Source organism: Solanum stenotomum, chromosome 11 (assembly GCF_019186545.1).
Source record: "Solanum stenotomum isolate F172 chromosome 11, ASM1918654v1, whole genome shotgun sequence".
Taxonomy (NCBI): Eukaryota; Viridiplantae; Streptophyta; class Magnoliopsida; order Solanales; family Solanaceae; genus Solanum; species Solanum stenotomum.
Genome location: NC_064292.1, coordinates 49,874,228 through 49,887,036, shown reverse-complemented (window position 1 = coordinate 49,887,036; position 12,809 = coordinate 49,874,228). Strand labels below are relative to the sequence as shown.

General features: G+C 33.3%; 1 protein-coding gene and 1 long non-coding RNA gene across 10 annotated transcripts in view; one reads left to right on the top strand and one right to left on the bottom strand.

The window, feature by feature from the left end:
• LOC125845341 (putative late blight resistance protein homolog R1A-10) overlaps positions 1–12,809 on the bottom strand; it is a 700,072-nt gene that overhangs the window by 233,307 nt on the left and 453,956 nt on the right. For 2 of the 9 annotated variants that reach the window (XR_007444263.1, XR_007444264.1), the window contains exon 1: positions 7,029–7,684. The exons of 5 other annotated variants lie outside the window; for them this stretch is intronic. The gene's annotated coding sequence lies outside the window, so the exon portion shown is untranslated. Of the gene's footprint in view, positions 1–3,998; positions 4,276–4,723; positions 7,690–12,809 lie in introns of those variants that run through there. 2 more of the 9 variants (XR_007444267.1, XR_007444265.1) reach the window with 2 other exon arrangements.
• Positions 1–12,809, top strand: part of LOC125845392 (uncharacterized) — a 332,594-nt gene that overhangs the window by 11,086 nt on the left and 308,699 nt on the right. The window contains exon 2 of the long non-coding RNA XR_007444275.1: positions 10,349–10,480. This is a non-coding gene — a long non-coding RNA (uncharacterized LOC125845392). The remainder of the gene's footprint in view (positions 1–10,348; positions 10,481–12,809) is intronic.

Here is a 12,809-nt window from a genome sequence, read left to right as displayed (position 1 = left end):
CTTAGTTTAGAGTTACTTGCGAGTACCTGTGGTTTTTGGTACTCACCCTTGCTTCTACACAATTGTGTAGGTTGACAACTCTCTCTCAGATTCAGCTTAGTAGTTTCTTTAGCAGATTGAGCTTCGGGACATACTCGAGAGGTAGCGGTTCATTCCAGACGTGCCCTTGAGTTATCTTTACTTTTAGTTTTGTTCTATTCGAGAACTATACTCTGAGACTTGCATATTTTTATTCGAATTCTGTATTTAGAGGTTTGTACATGTGACAACCAAATTATGGGTAGTGTTGAGTCTTAATTAAAGTCTTCCGCTTATTTATTATCTTATATTCTCGTATTTCTACTTCTCTATCGTTGTGGTAGGGTTAGGCTGACGTGTCCGGTGGGAAATGGACACGTGCTATCACATCCGGATTTGGGGTGTGACACACATAGTCTACTATGCTAAGGAATCAAATTCTTCAGTCACAAAGTAAATTGCGGAATATAAATAATGTTATATGGCTATAGTTTTTACTCCTTTTTTGGAAAGTTTCTTTGAAATGTCGAAAAATTTATATTCGACAAGTTTGGAATGACAATCTCTGATGAAAATGGGAATTTACTCAAGTGTTTAACTGATAAATATTGCTTATGACAATTCGATTCAGTTATTTCAAATCTGAACGATCATTTTTATGCTAACGACTCAATTGTGTAGGATTGCAACCACCCATCTCCACTAACTTCTCAAGAGCAACGTTTCAAATTACAACTCCGCAATCTAAGGAGTTGAAGTTTAGGATACAGAGAGATGAGAGAAAATAATAGCGAAGAATGACAGAGGCTTGGGTGAATAGCAAGGGCCTCAACGTGTACATGACTCTTTAAAATATATTTACAATAATATCCTTGTAATAAGAGACTAAACTCCACAGTTCACTCAAACTGTTCTAACTACTGTCCAAGAAGTCAAACTCGCTTCTTGTTACAAACCTCACCCACACAATTACTCTCTTCAATTTAGGAATTATTACAAGTTTAAGCGTCTACTTGTGCACACCAAAGTTGGAGGGTATAAATGTGAAATGATGCCAAGTTAAAGGGGACATTTATGTATTATGCCAAATTTATATTATCATAAAATGTCAAGTCGTATTGAGTTACTTAAGTTAATACTACCGTATAGAATTTTGTACAACAAAAAACACATAGGTTAAAGATTAACAAGGCCCACAGTCTTACTTGAAACAAGTAACCAACTCTTATCCAAAGGGTTGAGATAGGCCTAAATTCCATTAGAAACACATATTACCCCCAACCAAACTAAAGCTAAGTGAAATCACAAATAGATGATTGGAAGAAATGAACAAAGGGTTCAAAAATTCATTGGCCAAACACTAATTGTTTCTTTCCAAAAGTATTCATTCATTCATATATATTATTACTAGTTTCTGGACATGTGCATTGCACGTGTATCACATGTAAATTGGTACACTCGATTTAAAATGAAATACATAAAGTTAGAATGTGTATCATGAGTTACACGAAATTATAGAGAATGTATCACATGTTAATTGGTACACTCAATTTAAAATGAAATACATAAAGTTAGAATATGTGTACCATGAGTTACACGAAATTATAGAGAAAAACATATAGAAAAGAATGCTTAGAGATGTATAAAGGAAAAATTGAAGCATCAATTTGATGCTAACATCCTCAAATGTATAAAATTTAAATGCCAAGACATGAAAACTGGAAAAGAAGAGAATATTTTTCTTCCATACGTTCATAGAAAAAGAATAAAGAATGAAATTAAGTGATTATCAAATGTTTATCAAGAGTGTCTAATAAGAATTTACAAACAGAAATAGAGAAATCAACTCGTGAAAATCATATAACTCACATTCACAAATACAATTTTGTTCTAGCAAATTGTCAGAGATAGATAAAAAGTACTAAAATTCATAGCTTATTATAGGCAAACACAACAACAAATATTATGAACGAAAAATGACCAAGTGATAAATATTTGGTATTTGCATTTTGATTTACATGTCTACTGACAAAATAAAAATAGATCAATAAAGATGTAATTACAAATTACAATAATTTTTCTGAGCTTAAATAAACATCAATCAATTACTAAGCTTATGAGATACATGAATGGGTGGAGCAAAAGGAATATCTCCTTGGATTTGTAGTAGTGACTTTAGGTGTTCTGTCTTGCCAAACTGCTTATAATGATAACACAACAGATTTGAGCTTTTTGACTTTCTATTCCAGCTGGAGTTTAATTTCCTTCTAATTGTCCATTCTTTTTCTTCCTCTTCTTTAGAATCACTTCTGATATATAATCCAGAGGATGTGGCACCTCATCCGCCATTATTAGCTATAGTATCTATATCAACTACGCCTGGAAAGTGACGGGGAGGAGAGATTCAGAGCCAAATTACTATATAATTGATAATGATAAAGGATACAAGAAACTTGCAAAAATATGAGAGACATTAGGCGATATGAAATGAAAACTAATATCGTCATCATCTCGACTTCTCTTTCCAAAGAAATCACCAAAATCTCTCTTTTATAACGGAAGAAATGTCAATTTTTGGTAATGATCGATCTTAAATAGGAAAAAAGAAAATTAAGTAAACTGGAGAATTTTATCTAAAACTTTATATAAGAATTTAAGAGAAATTGAATGCATTGAGAAAGAAATTAAAGAATATGAATTATATTGAAGCTGGCAAGAAACCAAAGCATTGAAAATTTGGGTAAAAGAAAGCTGAGATACATTTATAGAATTAACTGGCTCTTAAACACACTATACGACTCTTCGTCACCCTTCACCAATATATTAAAACTCTTCATTACCCAAGCTATAACTTTTCAGCTAATTTTTAGTTGGAAGATGAAAGCATCTACAAAGCAATGGATATATTAATATCCAAAAAATTTAATAGAGTATACTAAATGTTGGGCACATGCAGGGAATTCAGCCAACTATAATGACTTTTCATTTTAATTGATTATCATTAAAATTTATATATAGATTATTACTAAAATTTAATAGAGTATACTAAATGTTGGGCACATGCAGGGAATTCAGCCAACTATAGTGACTTTTCATTTTAATTTATTATCATTAAAATTTATATATAGATTATTACTAAAATTTAATTAATTAGATATATTAATATCGTATAGGGGTATAATGGTAATCCAACTTTAAGGTTAGGACCTTCCCACTTTTAATAATATATATATATATATATATATATATATATATATATATGATATGATATGTGATGATAAGTGGGAAGAGTTTAACCCAAAAATTGATTTACCGTTTTAACCCTACAGTTTTAATTAACTATACAGTTTTTATAAATATTTATTTATTATAAATTAGCAGATAATCCTAGACCTAATTTAATTCTCCAGAAATGAAAAGTTGCTGCTCAGCCTCATCGATCACTGTAACAGAAACGTAGAGTTTCTGCTCGACCGCCTCAATCAGTGCGACAGACTTTTCCGACGCTCAAGTTCAGCTGATCGAAAATCTTTTCAAATACTTCAGTCATCTATATAAATGTCTCCAACAACATGTTATTGTCCATTAATCTGTTACTCATTTCTGTGCCTCAATCAAATACATCATTGTTAGGTAAAATAGTTTTCTCCTCAGAGTGTTGTTTGATCAGTAAGTACGGTCAGTAAAGTAAAATTTATATCCGTAACTTCTTGATTCTGCTTGAAAGAATGCATTTTTTAGTCCTTAGCAATTTCTTTTCTTCTTAATCAGCATGTCTGGGATCTCTGTCAAATACGAAAGTTGTTAGCAATGTTGTGCCTCAACTTCGTTTAAAAATCAAACTCTTCCCTTAACTTTGAATAATAGATCGGATACGAACGATAAAAAAATCAACTGGCTAGGGATGTCAAAAATATTAAGATGGAGAATTAAATCTATAGAAGAAAAGAAGCAGAGGAGCACACAAGTTTTATCCCAGGTTTAGTAATAGTGGCTAAAATTTACATATAACTTAAATAATAGGATGAAAATTATCTATGGAGGCCAAAATGGATCAACTGAATAATTATCTTTACAATCAGGTAAAAATTAATTGAAACACTTAAAACCAGTGCACTGCAATTTACATGGAGGGATCTTTTCCAAACTCCATTAGAGCATGTGCTAAAAGCATCGAAGCTTCAAGATACCTCGATCATACGTCCAACAAGTGGTACCTTCACTATTTCCCTATTCCGTAAAGGTTTCTTATCCCAGCTGCAAACATTGTTCGCAAAACATTAAAAACAACAGGAATAAATTATACAACCACAAATGAATATATTTGGCAAAGACAAGTGAGGCTTGCTCAATTGGTGAAACACCTCTACCTTTAGCCAATTATATTGTATGTTGTATGTAAGTAATAGGGAGTACAGCTTAGTGAATAGAATGATGATTTTATCTGCTTTACCCTGCAATCAATAGTAATATTCATAATCACCCTTGCCTTACTAATATAGAGGAAGTTATGAATGCAAGTAAACAATATTTTCCTCCACACTCTATATGCTATTCTTATTTTTTTGTGTGTGAAAATTCTGACTCTATCACGTAACTGATTGCTAAGATTGCTACAACATACATGATTATAAATTTAAAAACATAGTAATAGGAGAAAGTTTAAAAAAAGAAAATAAAGCATTAAATTGGAAGTATAACTCACAAATTGAGAAGATGTGGAAGCATATAATGAGAAGCAGTGTAATCATCACCAGCTTCCTGCAAGTGCCACTCCTTCTCTCTCTTCATCTTTCATTCCTTCTACACAATTTCCAGAAATAATTCCAAGACAAATTGAGAAATACACCACAAATAAACAAAATGTGTTGTTGACAAATTTATATTTATTGTTCAACAAAGTGTTGTTTAAATTTGCAATTTCAATTAAACCACCTTAAAATTTGCTCCAAATGATCACAAATTTAAAATAAAGCCTCTAAACACAAGTGATCTGATTCAAAGATGGAATTTTAACATACCATAGGAGAGTTTAACTTGAAGCTCATAATTTCCCAAGCTTTGTTGCTCTTGTTGAATTTTCTTTGCACTTGTATGAACACTAGAGCCGCACCAATTTATTCCGATGAATTTTAGTGTCATTATATCTCCAATACTCTCCGGAATCTCCTCCAGTGTATACAAACTATCCAGTATTAGTTGCTCAAGCACCGGAAAATTATCACTACCAGCTGCTAATTCCCACCTTTCCAGATGATAGCACCCATTCAGTAGTAGATATTTTAATTTGTGAAACACAATATCTTCATCTAATTTCCAGTATGTTCCATCGAATGCACGATCCCCTTTGAGCACCTCAAGATTCGGTAAATTAGCCAGCAATTTCACATCTTCCCATGGTATCCAAGTACATGTTAATTTCAGTTGCTTGAGATTAGGACAGAAATTATCCCCACAGAAAATCGTCCATTTTATGTGTAGTGTCTCCAGATCCTGTATAAGACTCAGAGAATCAAGAATTGCGGGCCAATCAGGATGCTCAGAATAATCAGAAATCTTTAGCTTTTTTAGATTCGGACTTCTTCTTATGATTTCCGCAACAAAAGGAGAGTTATAGAGATAAAGTGTTTGCAAGTTACTGAGAAGCAAAGTTTGTTCTGCTTCAACAGGATTTGATATATATAGTGGCGATCTAATATGCAAATGTCTTATCTCTGTCATTCGCCAGATATCTAGTGGCTGCTCCAACTTATCCAGTACTGTAAGTCCTTTAAAAATTATGGTCTGTAGATTTCTCAATTTGGCTAGTGAAAGACCTTTCTCAATTCTTGCAGCAACATATCTCAAATGTACAAGTTGAGGTATTACCCCAGAGAAATCGGTTTTAATTGATAATGCGTCCAACACCTTAAGCAATTTGAACTCTGAAATACTGGAAGACATCTGTTTTGGAAAAGCTACACCAATTGAAATAAAGGTACGGACAATACCACTGCTATATCGCGGACGATATTCATACTTCTCTTCATATTTAGACAGAAGGATCACTCTACGTTGATCATCTATGGCTTCGAGAACATTCCCATTCATGACATGCACAACATTTTCAGTATGAGCTTCACTCAGGCACAGTTGGCGAAGAAGATCATGAATTTTGCAAGTTCTCGTCCTTCCATTAGCCCTTTGTTTACCAGCCAAAATTAGACTTCTATCAATTAACTCTTCTACATACTCCTCTGCCACCACTTCTAATCTTTTATCCTTCCTTTCCTTTACGAATTTCTCAGCAATCCATAGCTTAATCAACTTGGAAACATTAATCTCTCTGTCTTCTGGAAAAACTCCAACATAGAGAAAACAAGCCTTCAAATATTGGGGCAAATAATTGTAGCTCAGAGACAGAATTGATTGGCACCGTTCGGACACCGTACCAAAGAATGAGTTCAGATTTTCCTCAACATTCTTCCAATTATCATACGTTGGGTCCATTTTTCCAACAAGTCCAGCAACGACAACCACTGAGAGAGGTAATCCTTGACATTGTTGTACAATATGCTTCCCTATTTCTTCTAGAAGAGGAGGACAGTGATCTTTTTTGAATAATTTTTCGGTGAATAGATTCCAACTATCTTCTAAACTTAGAAAAGACTTACTATGAGGCGGAAAATAAGGGCAACTAACATAATCAGCAACATACTTGAGTCGAGTGGTTAATAGGATTCGGCTTTTATTGTCATCATTGGGAAATATTCTTTGCATTTGGTCCCAAGCCTCAGTACTCCAAATATCATCTATGACAATTAGAAATCTCCTACGCTTCAGACCTCTATACACAATCTCCATTAGTTCATCATCGCTTGTTTCTTGTTTGCTTCCAGTAATTGAAGAGACAAGTTCAAGAAGCATTTGTCTCTCATTGAATTTTTCAGAGATAGTGACCCATGCTTGTTTATCAAATCGAGAACGAATACATGAATTATCATAAACTTTTCTGGCAAGAGTTGTCTTACCTATACCGCCCATACCAAAAATTGGTATGACAGTTAACTCCTCTGTTTGTGAAGTGAGACGATCAAGTATGATGTTGAAGTCATCCTCCATCCCAACAATAGTATTTTCCTCGATTGTACTTTTTTCTAGTGAGGAGGAAATACTTGCTAATTCTGCAGATTTGCTTCCATGCTTGTTAAACTCAATCAACATCACCTCTTTATTGAGAGAATCAACATCTTTTTCCACTTTTAGCAACTCTTCCTTGAAGAATTTCGCAGCCCCTTCTCTCTTCTCTGTGCAATCTGCTAGAATGATGTTTCTTAGACTTGAATCAACTTTATCTTCTGCTTTGTATATCACATCCCTGATCCTCTTTTCTATAAACTTAAGAGTTTCAATATCTTTGGTTTCCTTTGTTGCGTTGTCAAGGAAAACTTGCAGAACAGAAAGATTTTGATAGAGAGATCGAACATATTTTTGTGTAGAACTTAGACAAACGAAAGATTGATTAGGTTTCATGAGTTGATCCAATGTATACATGAGTGAAGAAAGAGCAGCATAAGCCATTTCTCTTAACAAAAAAATATTGCAGTTTGCTGGAATGACTAAAAGATAGAGATTTTCGTAACAATTATTCTAAGGCTAAGAGATTTTCTGATTCATAATATACATTGGATTCCAACTTGTCAGAGACATTGAACCCTGTTGTAAAATAGAATAATGAAGACATCATGTGTCAAGTTGGACGAATATAATAAACTTCCGGTACAAATTTTCCTCGAAATTTATATTATCATAAAATGTCAAGACGTATTGAATTACTTAAGTTAATAATATATACCGTCTTGAATTTTGTACAACAAAAAAACAATTAACCCGCCCCACAATCTTACTTAAAACGAGATTTTGTCCACATGATTTACTTTTCTTTATCACACCACTTTTTTCTAAATGTGGGACAAAGACATAGGATACGCTCACCCGGCCCTTTAAAAAAATCATAGGACAGTGAAACTTTTAACTTTTAATTCGTTGTCATTCACTTCCATGATAATGAGACATTTGACTCCCAAGTCTTCTTCTTGGGTGGTCCACAAAATGACTTTAGTCTTGGGTTATTTATGACATTGAACCAGGGGCAGCTCAACGTAATTTGAGGCCTAAAACAAAATTTTAATTGAGGCCTAAAATATATATAAATATCAAATATAGTTGTTTTTTTTTTTAAAACTCTTTAAGTGCAAATTATTACTTGATATGGGGAGATTTTACTCTCTACAGTTTTAATGTCTTTTTATTAGTTTATAATTATGTATGATAGTTGGTCATATCATATAATAATATTATGTCTTTTAGTATAATTTTATGTGTCGTCTAATTTATCGTCTTATGATTTGCAATTATAAGCTTCCGCATGACGCCCTAATCACCTTCATAACCCAACAAGTGGTATCAAAGCACATGGTTCAATGATCCAATGACTAAATAAGATTGAAGACAAGTTCAAGTGGTTTCAAATCAATTTGCAATCAACGTGATGATAATAAAGATTTTTGTGTTACTACATGTGGAGAAAAATTTCAAATATATTTCAACATATCCTGCTGCTCTATCCTTAAAGACAATATCAACTTTCAACCCCAGCAAACTTTCAAAGAAATTATTTTAATTGTCTTACAGGATCAAACCAAGAAAACCTACAAAAAAGAAATGTGGGTAATAGACTGTGGATGCTCCATACATATGTGTGGAAAGAAAGACAACTTCAAAACTCTAAAAGATTTTGATGGAGGGTATGTGCGGTTCGGAGATAATGCAAAAGGAGAAGTAATAGAAGTTGGATCAATCACTCTCAGCTCATCCTGTGATCTATCAGAATTATATCTTGTTGACGGACTCAAACATAATTTGCTTAGCAGTCAACTATGTGATGTTGGAAAAGCAAGGGGACTCGAAGTAGGCACTACATCGGTGTTCCGAACCAGCATAAAACTCTCTGAGTCTTTTACTTTTCACTTGTACTCTTACCTTTTACTGTCGTACTAATCTGCATGTGAGTCGACTATCCAATCCAAGAAGTTGACTAAAGGATTTTTTTAATTCACCCCCCCCCCCNAACCTCTTCAAACTACAACATGTATAGAAATCAGCTCAATCAAACCTCCTCAAACTACAATCTGAATAAAAATCAGCCCAACCAACAATTTTACAATAAACAGTTCATAAGGCTTACACTCACAGACCAATAGTCACAGTTTAGCAACCAATAAGCTTCAAGTAGATCAATCACACATATCAAGTAGGTCATTCACACGTATCAAGTGGATTAATCACAAGTGTCCACAAAATTTGATTTAATACAAAATTTAAGAAAAAAAAAGACTTTCAAAATTTATGGTCTAACATAAGTGATACTCTCTCTGTTTTTAATTTATATGTCGTCCTTACTAAAAATAGATGGTCTTTCATATTTGTCATTTCACAAAATCAATGCATAAATAATATATGATAAATTGGATAGACTATATAATTTAGCTACTTTATTAAATAATTTACAAATTCTATTTGGAACTATATGAAATAGAGCACATATACCCTTGGATCGTTTTTCACATAAAAAATATCCCTTTGAGTTGGGGTTGCTCCCTATCACTTAATAAAATGTTTGTTTAATATGTATTATAAGGATATAGGAAGAGCACATGAACATACTAATTAAGAATTGACTAATAATCAAAGATGGAATTTGAATTTTAACATACTATAGGAAAAATTTGAAGTTGAAGCTCATAATTTCCCAAGCTTTCTTGCTCTTGTTGAATTTTCCTTGCACTTGTATTAACACCAAAGCCGCAATCAACTATTCGGATTGATTTTATTGTCATTATTTCTCCAATACTCTCTGGAATCTCCTCCAGTTCAGGCAATAGATACAGTTTTAGTTGCTCAAGCATCGGAAAATTATCACTACCAGCTGCTAATTCCCACCTTTCCAGATCTCTGCACCTATATAGATGTAGATATTTTAATTTGTGAAATACAACATCTTCATCTACTTTCCAATCTTTTCCAACGAATGCACGATTCCCATTGAGCACCTCAAGATTGGGTAAATTAGCCAGCAAATTCACAACTTCCCATGGTATACGAGTACCAAATAATTTCAACTTGTTGAGATTAGGAAGAGAAATATCTCTAGAGATAATCATCGGATCAATGTTTTCTTGTGTTTCTATGTGTAGTGTCTCTAGATCCTCTAAAATACTGAAAGAATCCGGAAGCTTAGATCAATCTAAAATCTTTCCAAGAAGTCCAGCAACGACAACAATCGAGAGAGGTAATCCTTGACATTGCTGTACAATATGCTTCCCTATTTCTACAAGTAAAGGAGGACACTGATCTTTTTTGAATAATTTTTCGGTGAATAGATTCCAACTATCTTCTGGACTTAGAAAAGACTTACTATGAGGTGGAAAATCAGGACAGCTGACATAATCAGCAATATACTTGAGCCGTGTGTTTAATAGAATTCAGCTTCTGTTGTCATCATTTGGAAATATTCTTTGCATTTGGTCCCATGTCTCAGTACTCCAAATATCATCTATGACAATTAGAAATCTCCTACCTTCAGACCTCTATACACAATCTCCATTAATTGATCATCACTCATTTCTTGATTGATTCCGGTAATCGAAGAGGCAATTTCAAGAAGCATATGTTTCTGATTGTAATCTTCAGAGAGAGTGACCCATGCATGTTTATCAAATCGAGAGCGAATATATGCATCATCATAAACTTTTTTTTAGCAAGAGTTGTCTTGCCTATACCGCCCATACCAAAAATTGGTATTACAGTTAACTCGTTTGTTTGGGAACTGAGGCGATCAAATATGATGTTGAAGTCATCCTCCATTCCAACAATAGTATTTTCCTCAATTATACTTTTTTTTTGGTGAGGAAGGAGTTGTTGCTAATTCTGCAGATTTTCTTCCATGCTTGTTACACTCAACTACCATCACCTCTTTCCTGGGAGAATCAACATCTTTTTCCACTTTTAGCAACTCTTCCTCGAAGAATTTCGCAGCCCCTTCTCTCTTCTCTCCGCAATCTGCTAGAATGATGTTTCTTAGACTTGAATCAACTTTATCTTCTGCTTTGTATATCACATCTCTGATCCTCTTTTCTATAAACTTAAGAGTTTCAATATCTTTGGTTTCCTTTGTTGTGTCGTCAAGGAAAACTTGCAGAACAAAAAGATTTTGATAGAGAGATCGAACATGTTTTTGTGTAGAACTTAGACAAACGAAAGATTGATTAGGTTTCAAGAGTTGTTCCAATGTATAGATAAGTGAAGAAAGTGCAGCATAAGCCATTTCTCTTTGTTTGCTGGAATGACTAAAAGATAGAGATTTTCGTAACAATTATTCTAAGGCTAAGAGATTTTGTCCACGTGATTTACTTTACTTTATGGGGGACAAAGACATAGGATACTCACCCTTTATCATTTGTTTTCCAATTGGTAGGTCAACACAATCAAATTAATCAAAGGCATGATATATAAATGTGTCATTTAACTTGACCTTATTTCATATTTATGCTTCCAAATTTTTGGTGTGGACAAGTAAACACTTCAACTTGTATAAAGTTGAACATGTAGACACATGATTCATATATGACATAATACATGTAGAACACAAATTGTTATGTAGGATGTCACGTAGGACATGTGTGTCAACCAAAATTGGAGGGCATAAATATGAAATGAGCCCAAGTTAAAGGAAATATTTATGTATATGCCTTGATTAAAAGAGAGTGTGAAAGAACTACTTCATCCCCGCTACACGTATTTGAAATCTTGTTCCTAAAAACACAATAAGAATGACACTGAATTATTGTTTTAAAATGCTTTTAAAATTTACTGGTCAAACACTAATTGTTTCTTACCAAAACTATTTTCTTTAAGAAAAATAATTTTCATAATAAGCTAATTTTAAAAATTTGGACAAAATAAATCCTTCTCTAATACATATAATTGGTAACTTAATTAATTATGACATGGTAAGTTTTACTTCCATTACCCATAATTTCTCAATTTTACTATTATAAAAGAAAGGTAAATTGACTATTTTTTTCACTAAACTATTCGATGGAAAATTTTAGTGTATTTTTCCGCTGTGCTATTTTTCTCTTTGCTTGCATTTGTGGTATGTGGTATGTATGCATTTACGATTGCAATTTGCTTTTCAAAATTAATATTTCATTCTTTTAGTTTTTTGAAAAGTTATTGCATTCGACTGAATTCTATCTCGTATCACTTGATTTTACAGGTACGTTGGTGATAATTAACACAAGTGTATGCAGATGTTACATGTAACGAATGCTATGATAATTTTATTCTGCCCTCAATAAGACATAAAATGTGTGTACGATGGAACAAGAATGATATTTTTCTATACAAACTTAACATGTCATGTTAAATACGATGGATCTGTATGCAGGCAGTAAGACTTCAGCGACTGCAAGCCTCAATGAGCTCGGTGTCTGGGACTGTCCATTGACTTTGTCTTTGATGAAGATCCTCAAATTGAATATTGAATGTCTTCAACCTGTAAAATTTTACCAAATGCTAAGCGGACTGGAATGAAGATACTTGATCATGAAGTTAACTCTGCTAAAGAAATTGAAGGACCTTTCTTTTACAAGCGCTCTTGATACTGCACTGCTATTTTGCCCATCTACACCCATAGAGTTACTGCCCCCAGATGATGTTAGTGTAGAAATATGAAAGAAAGAAATCTT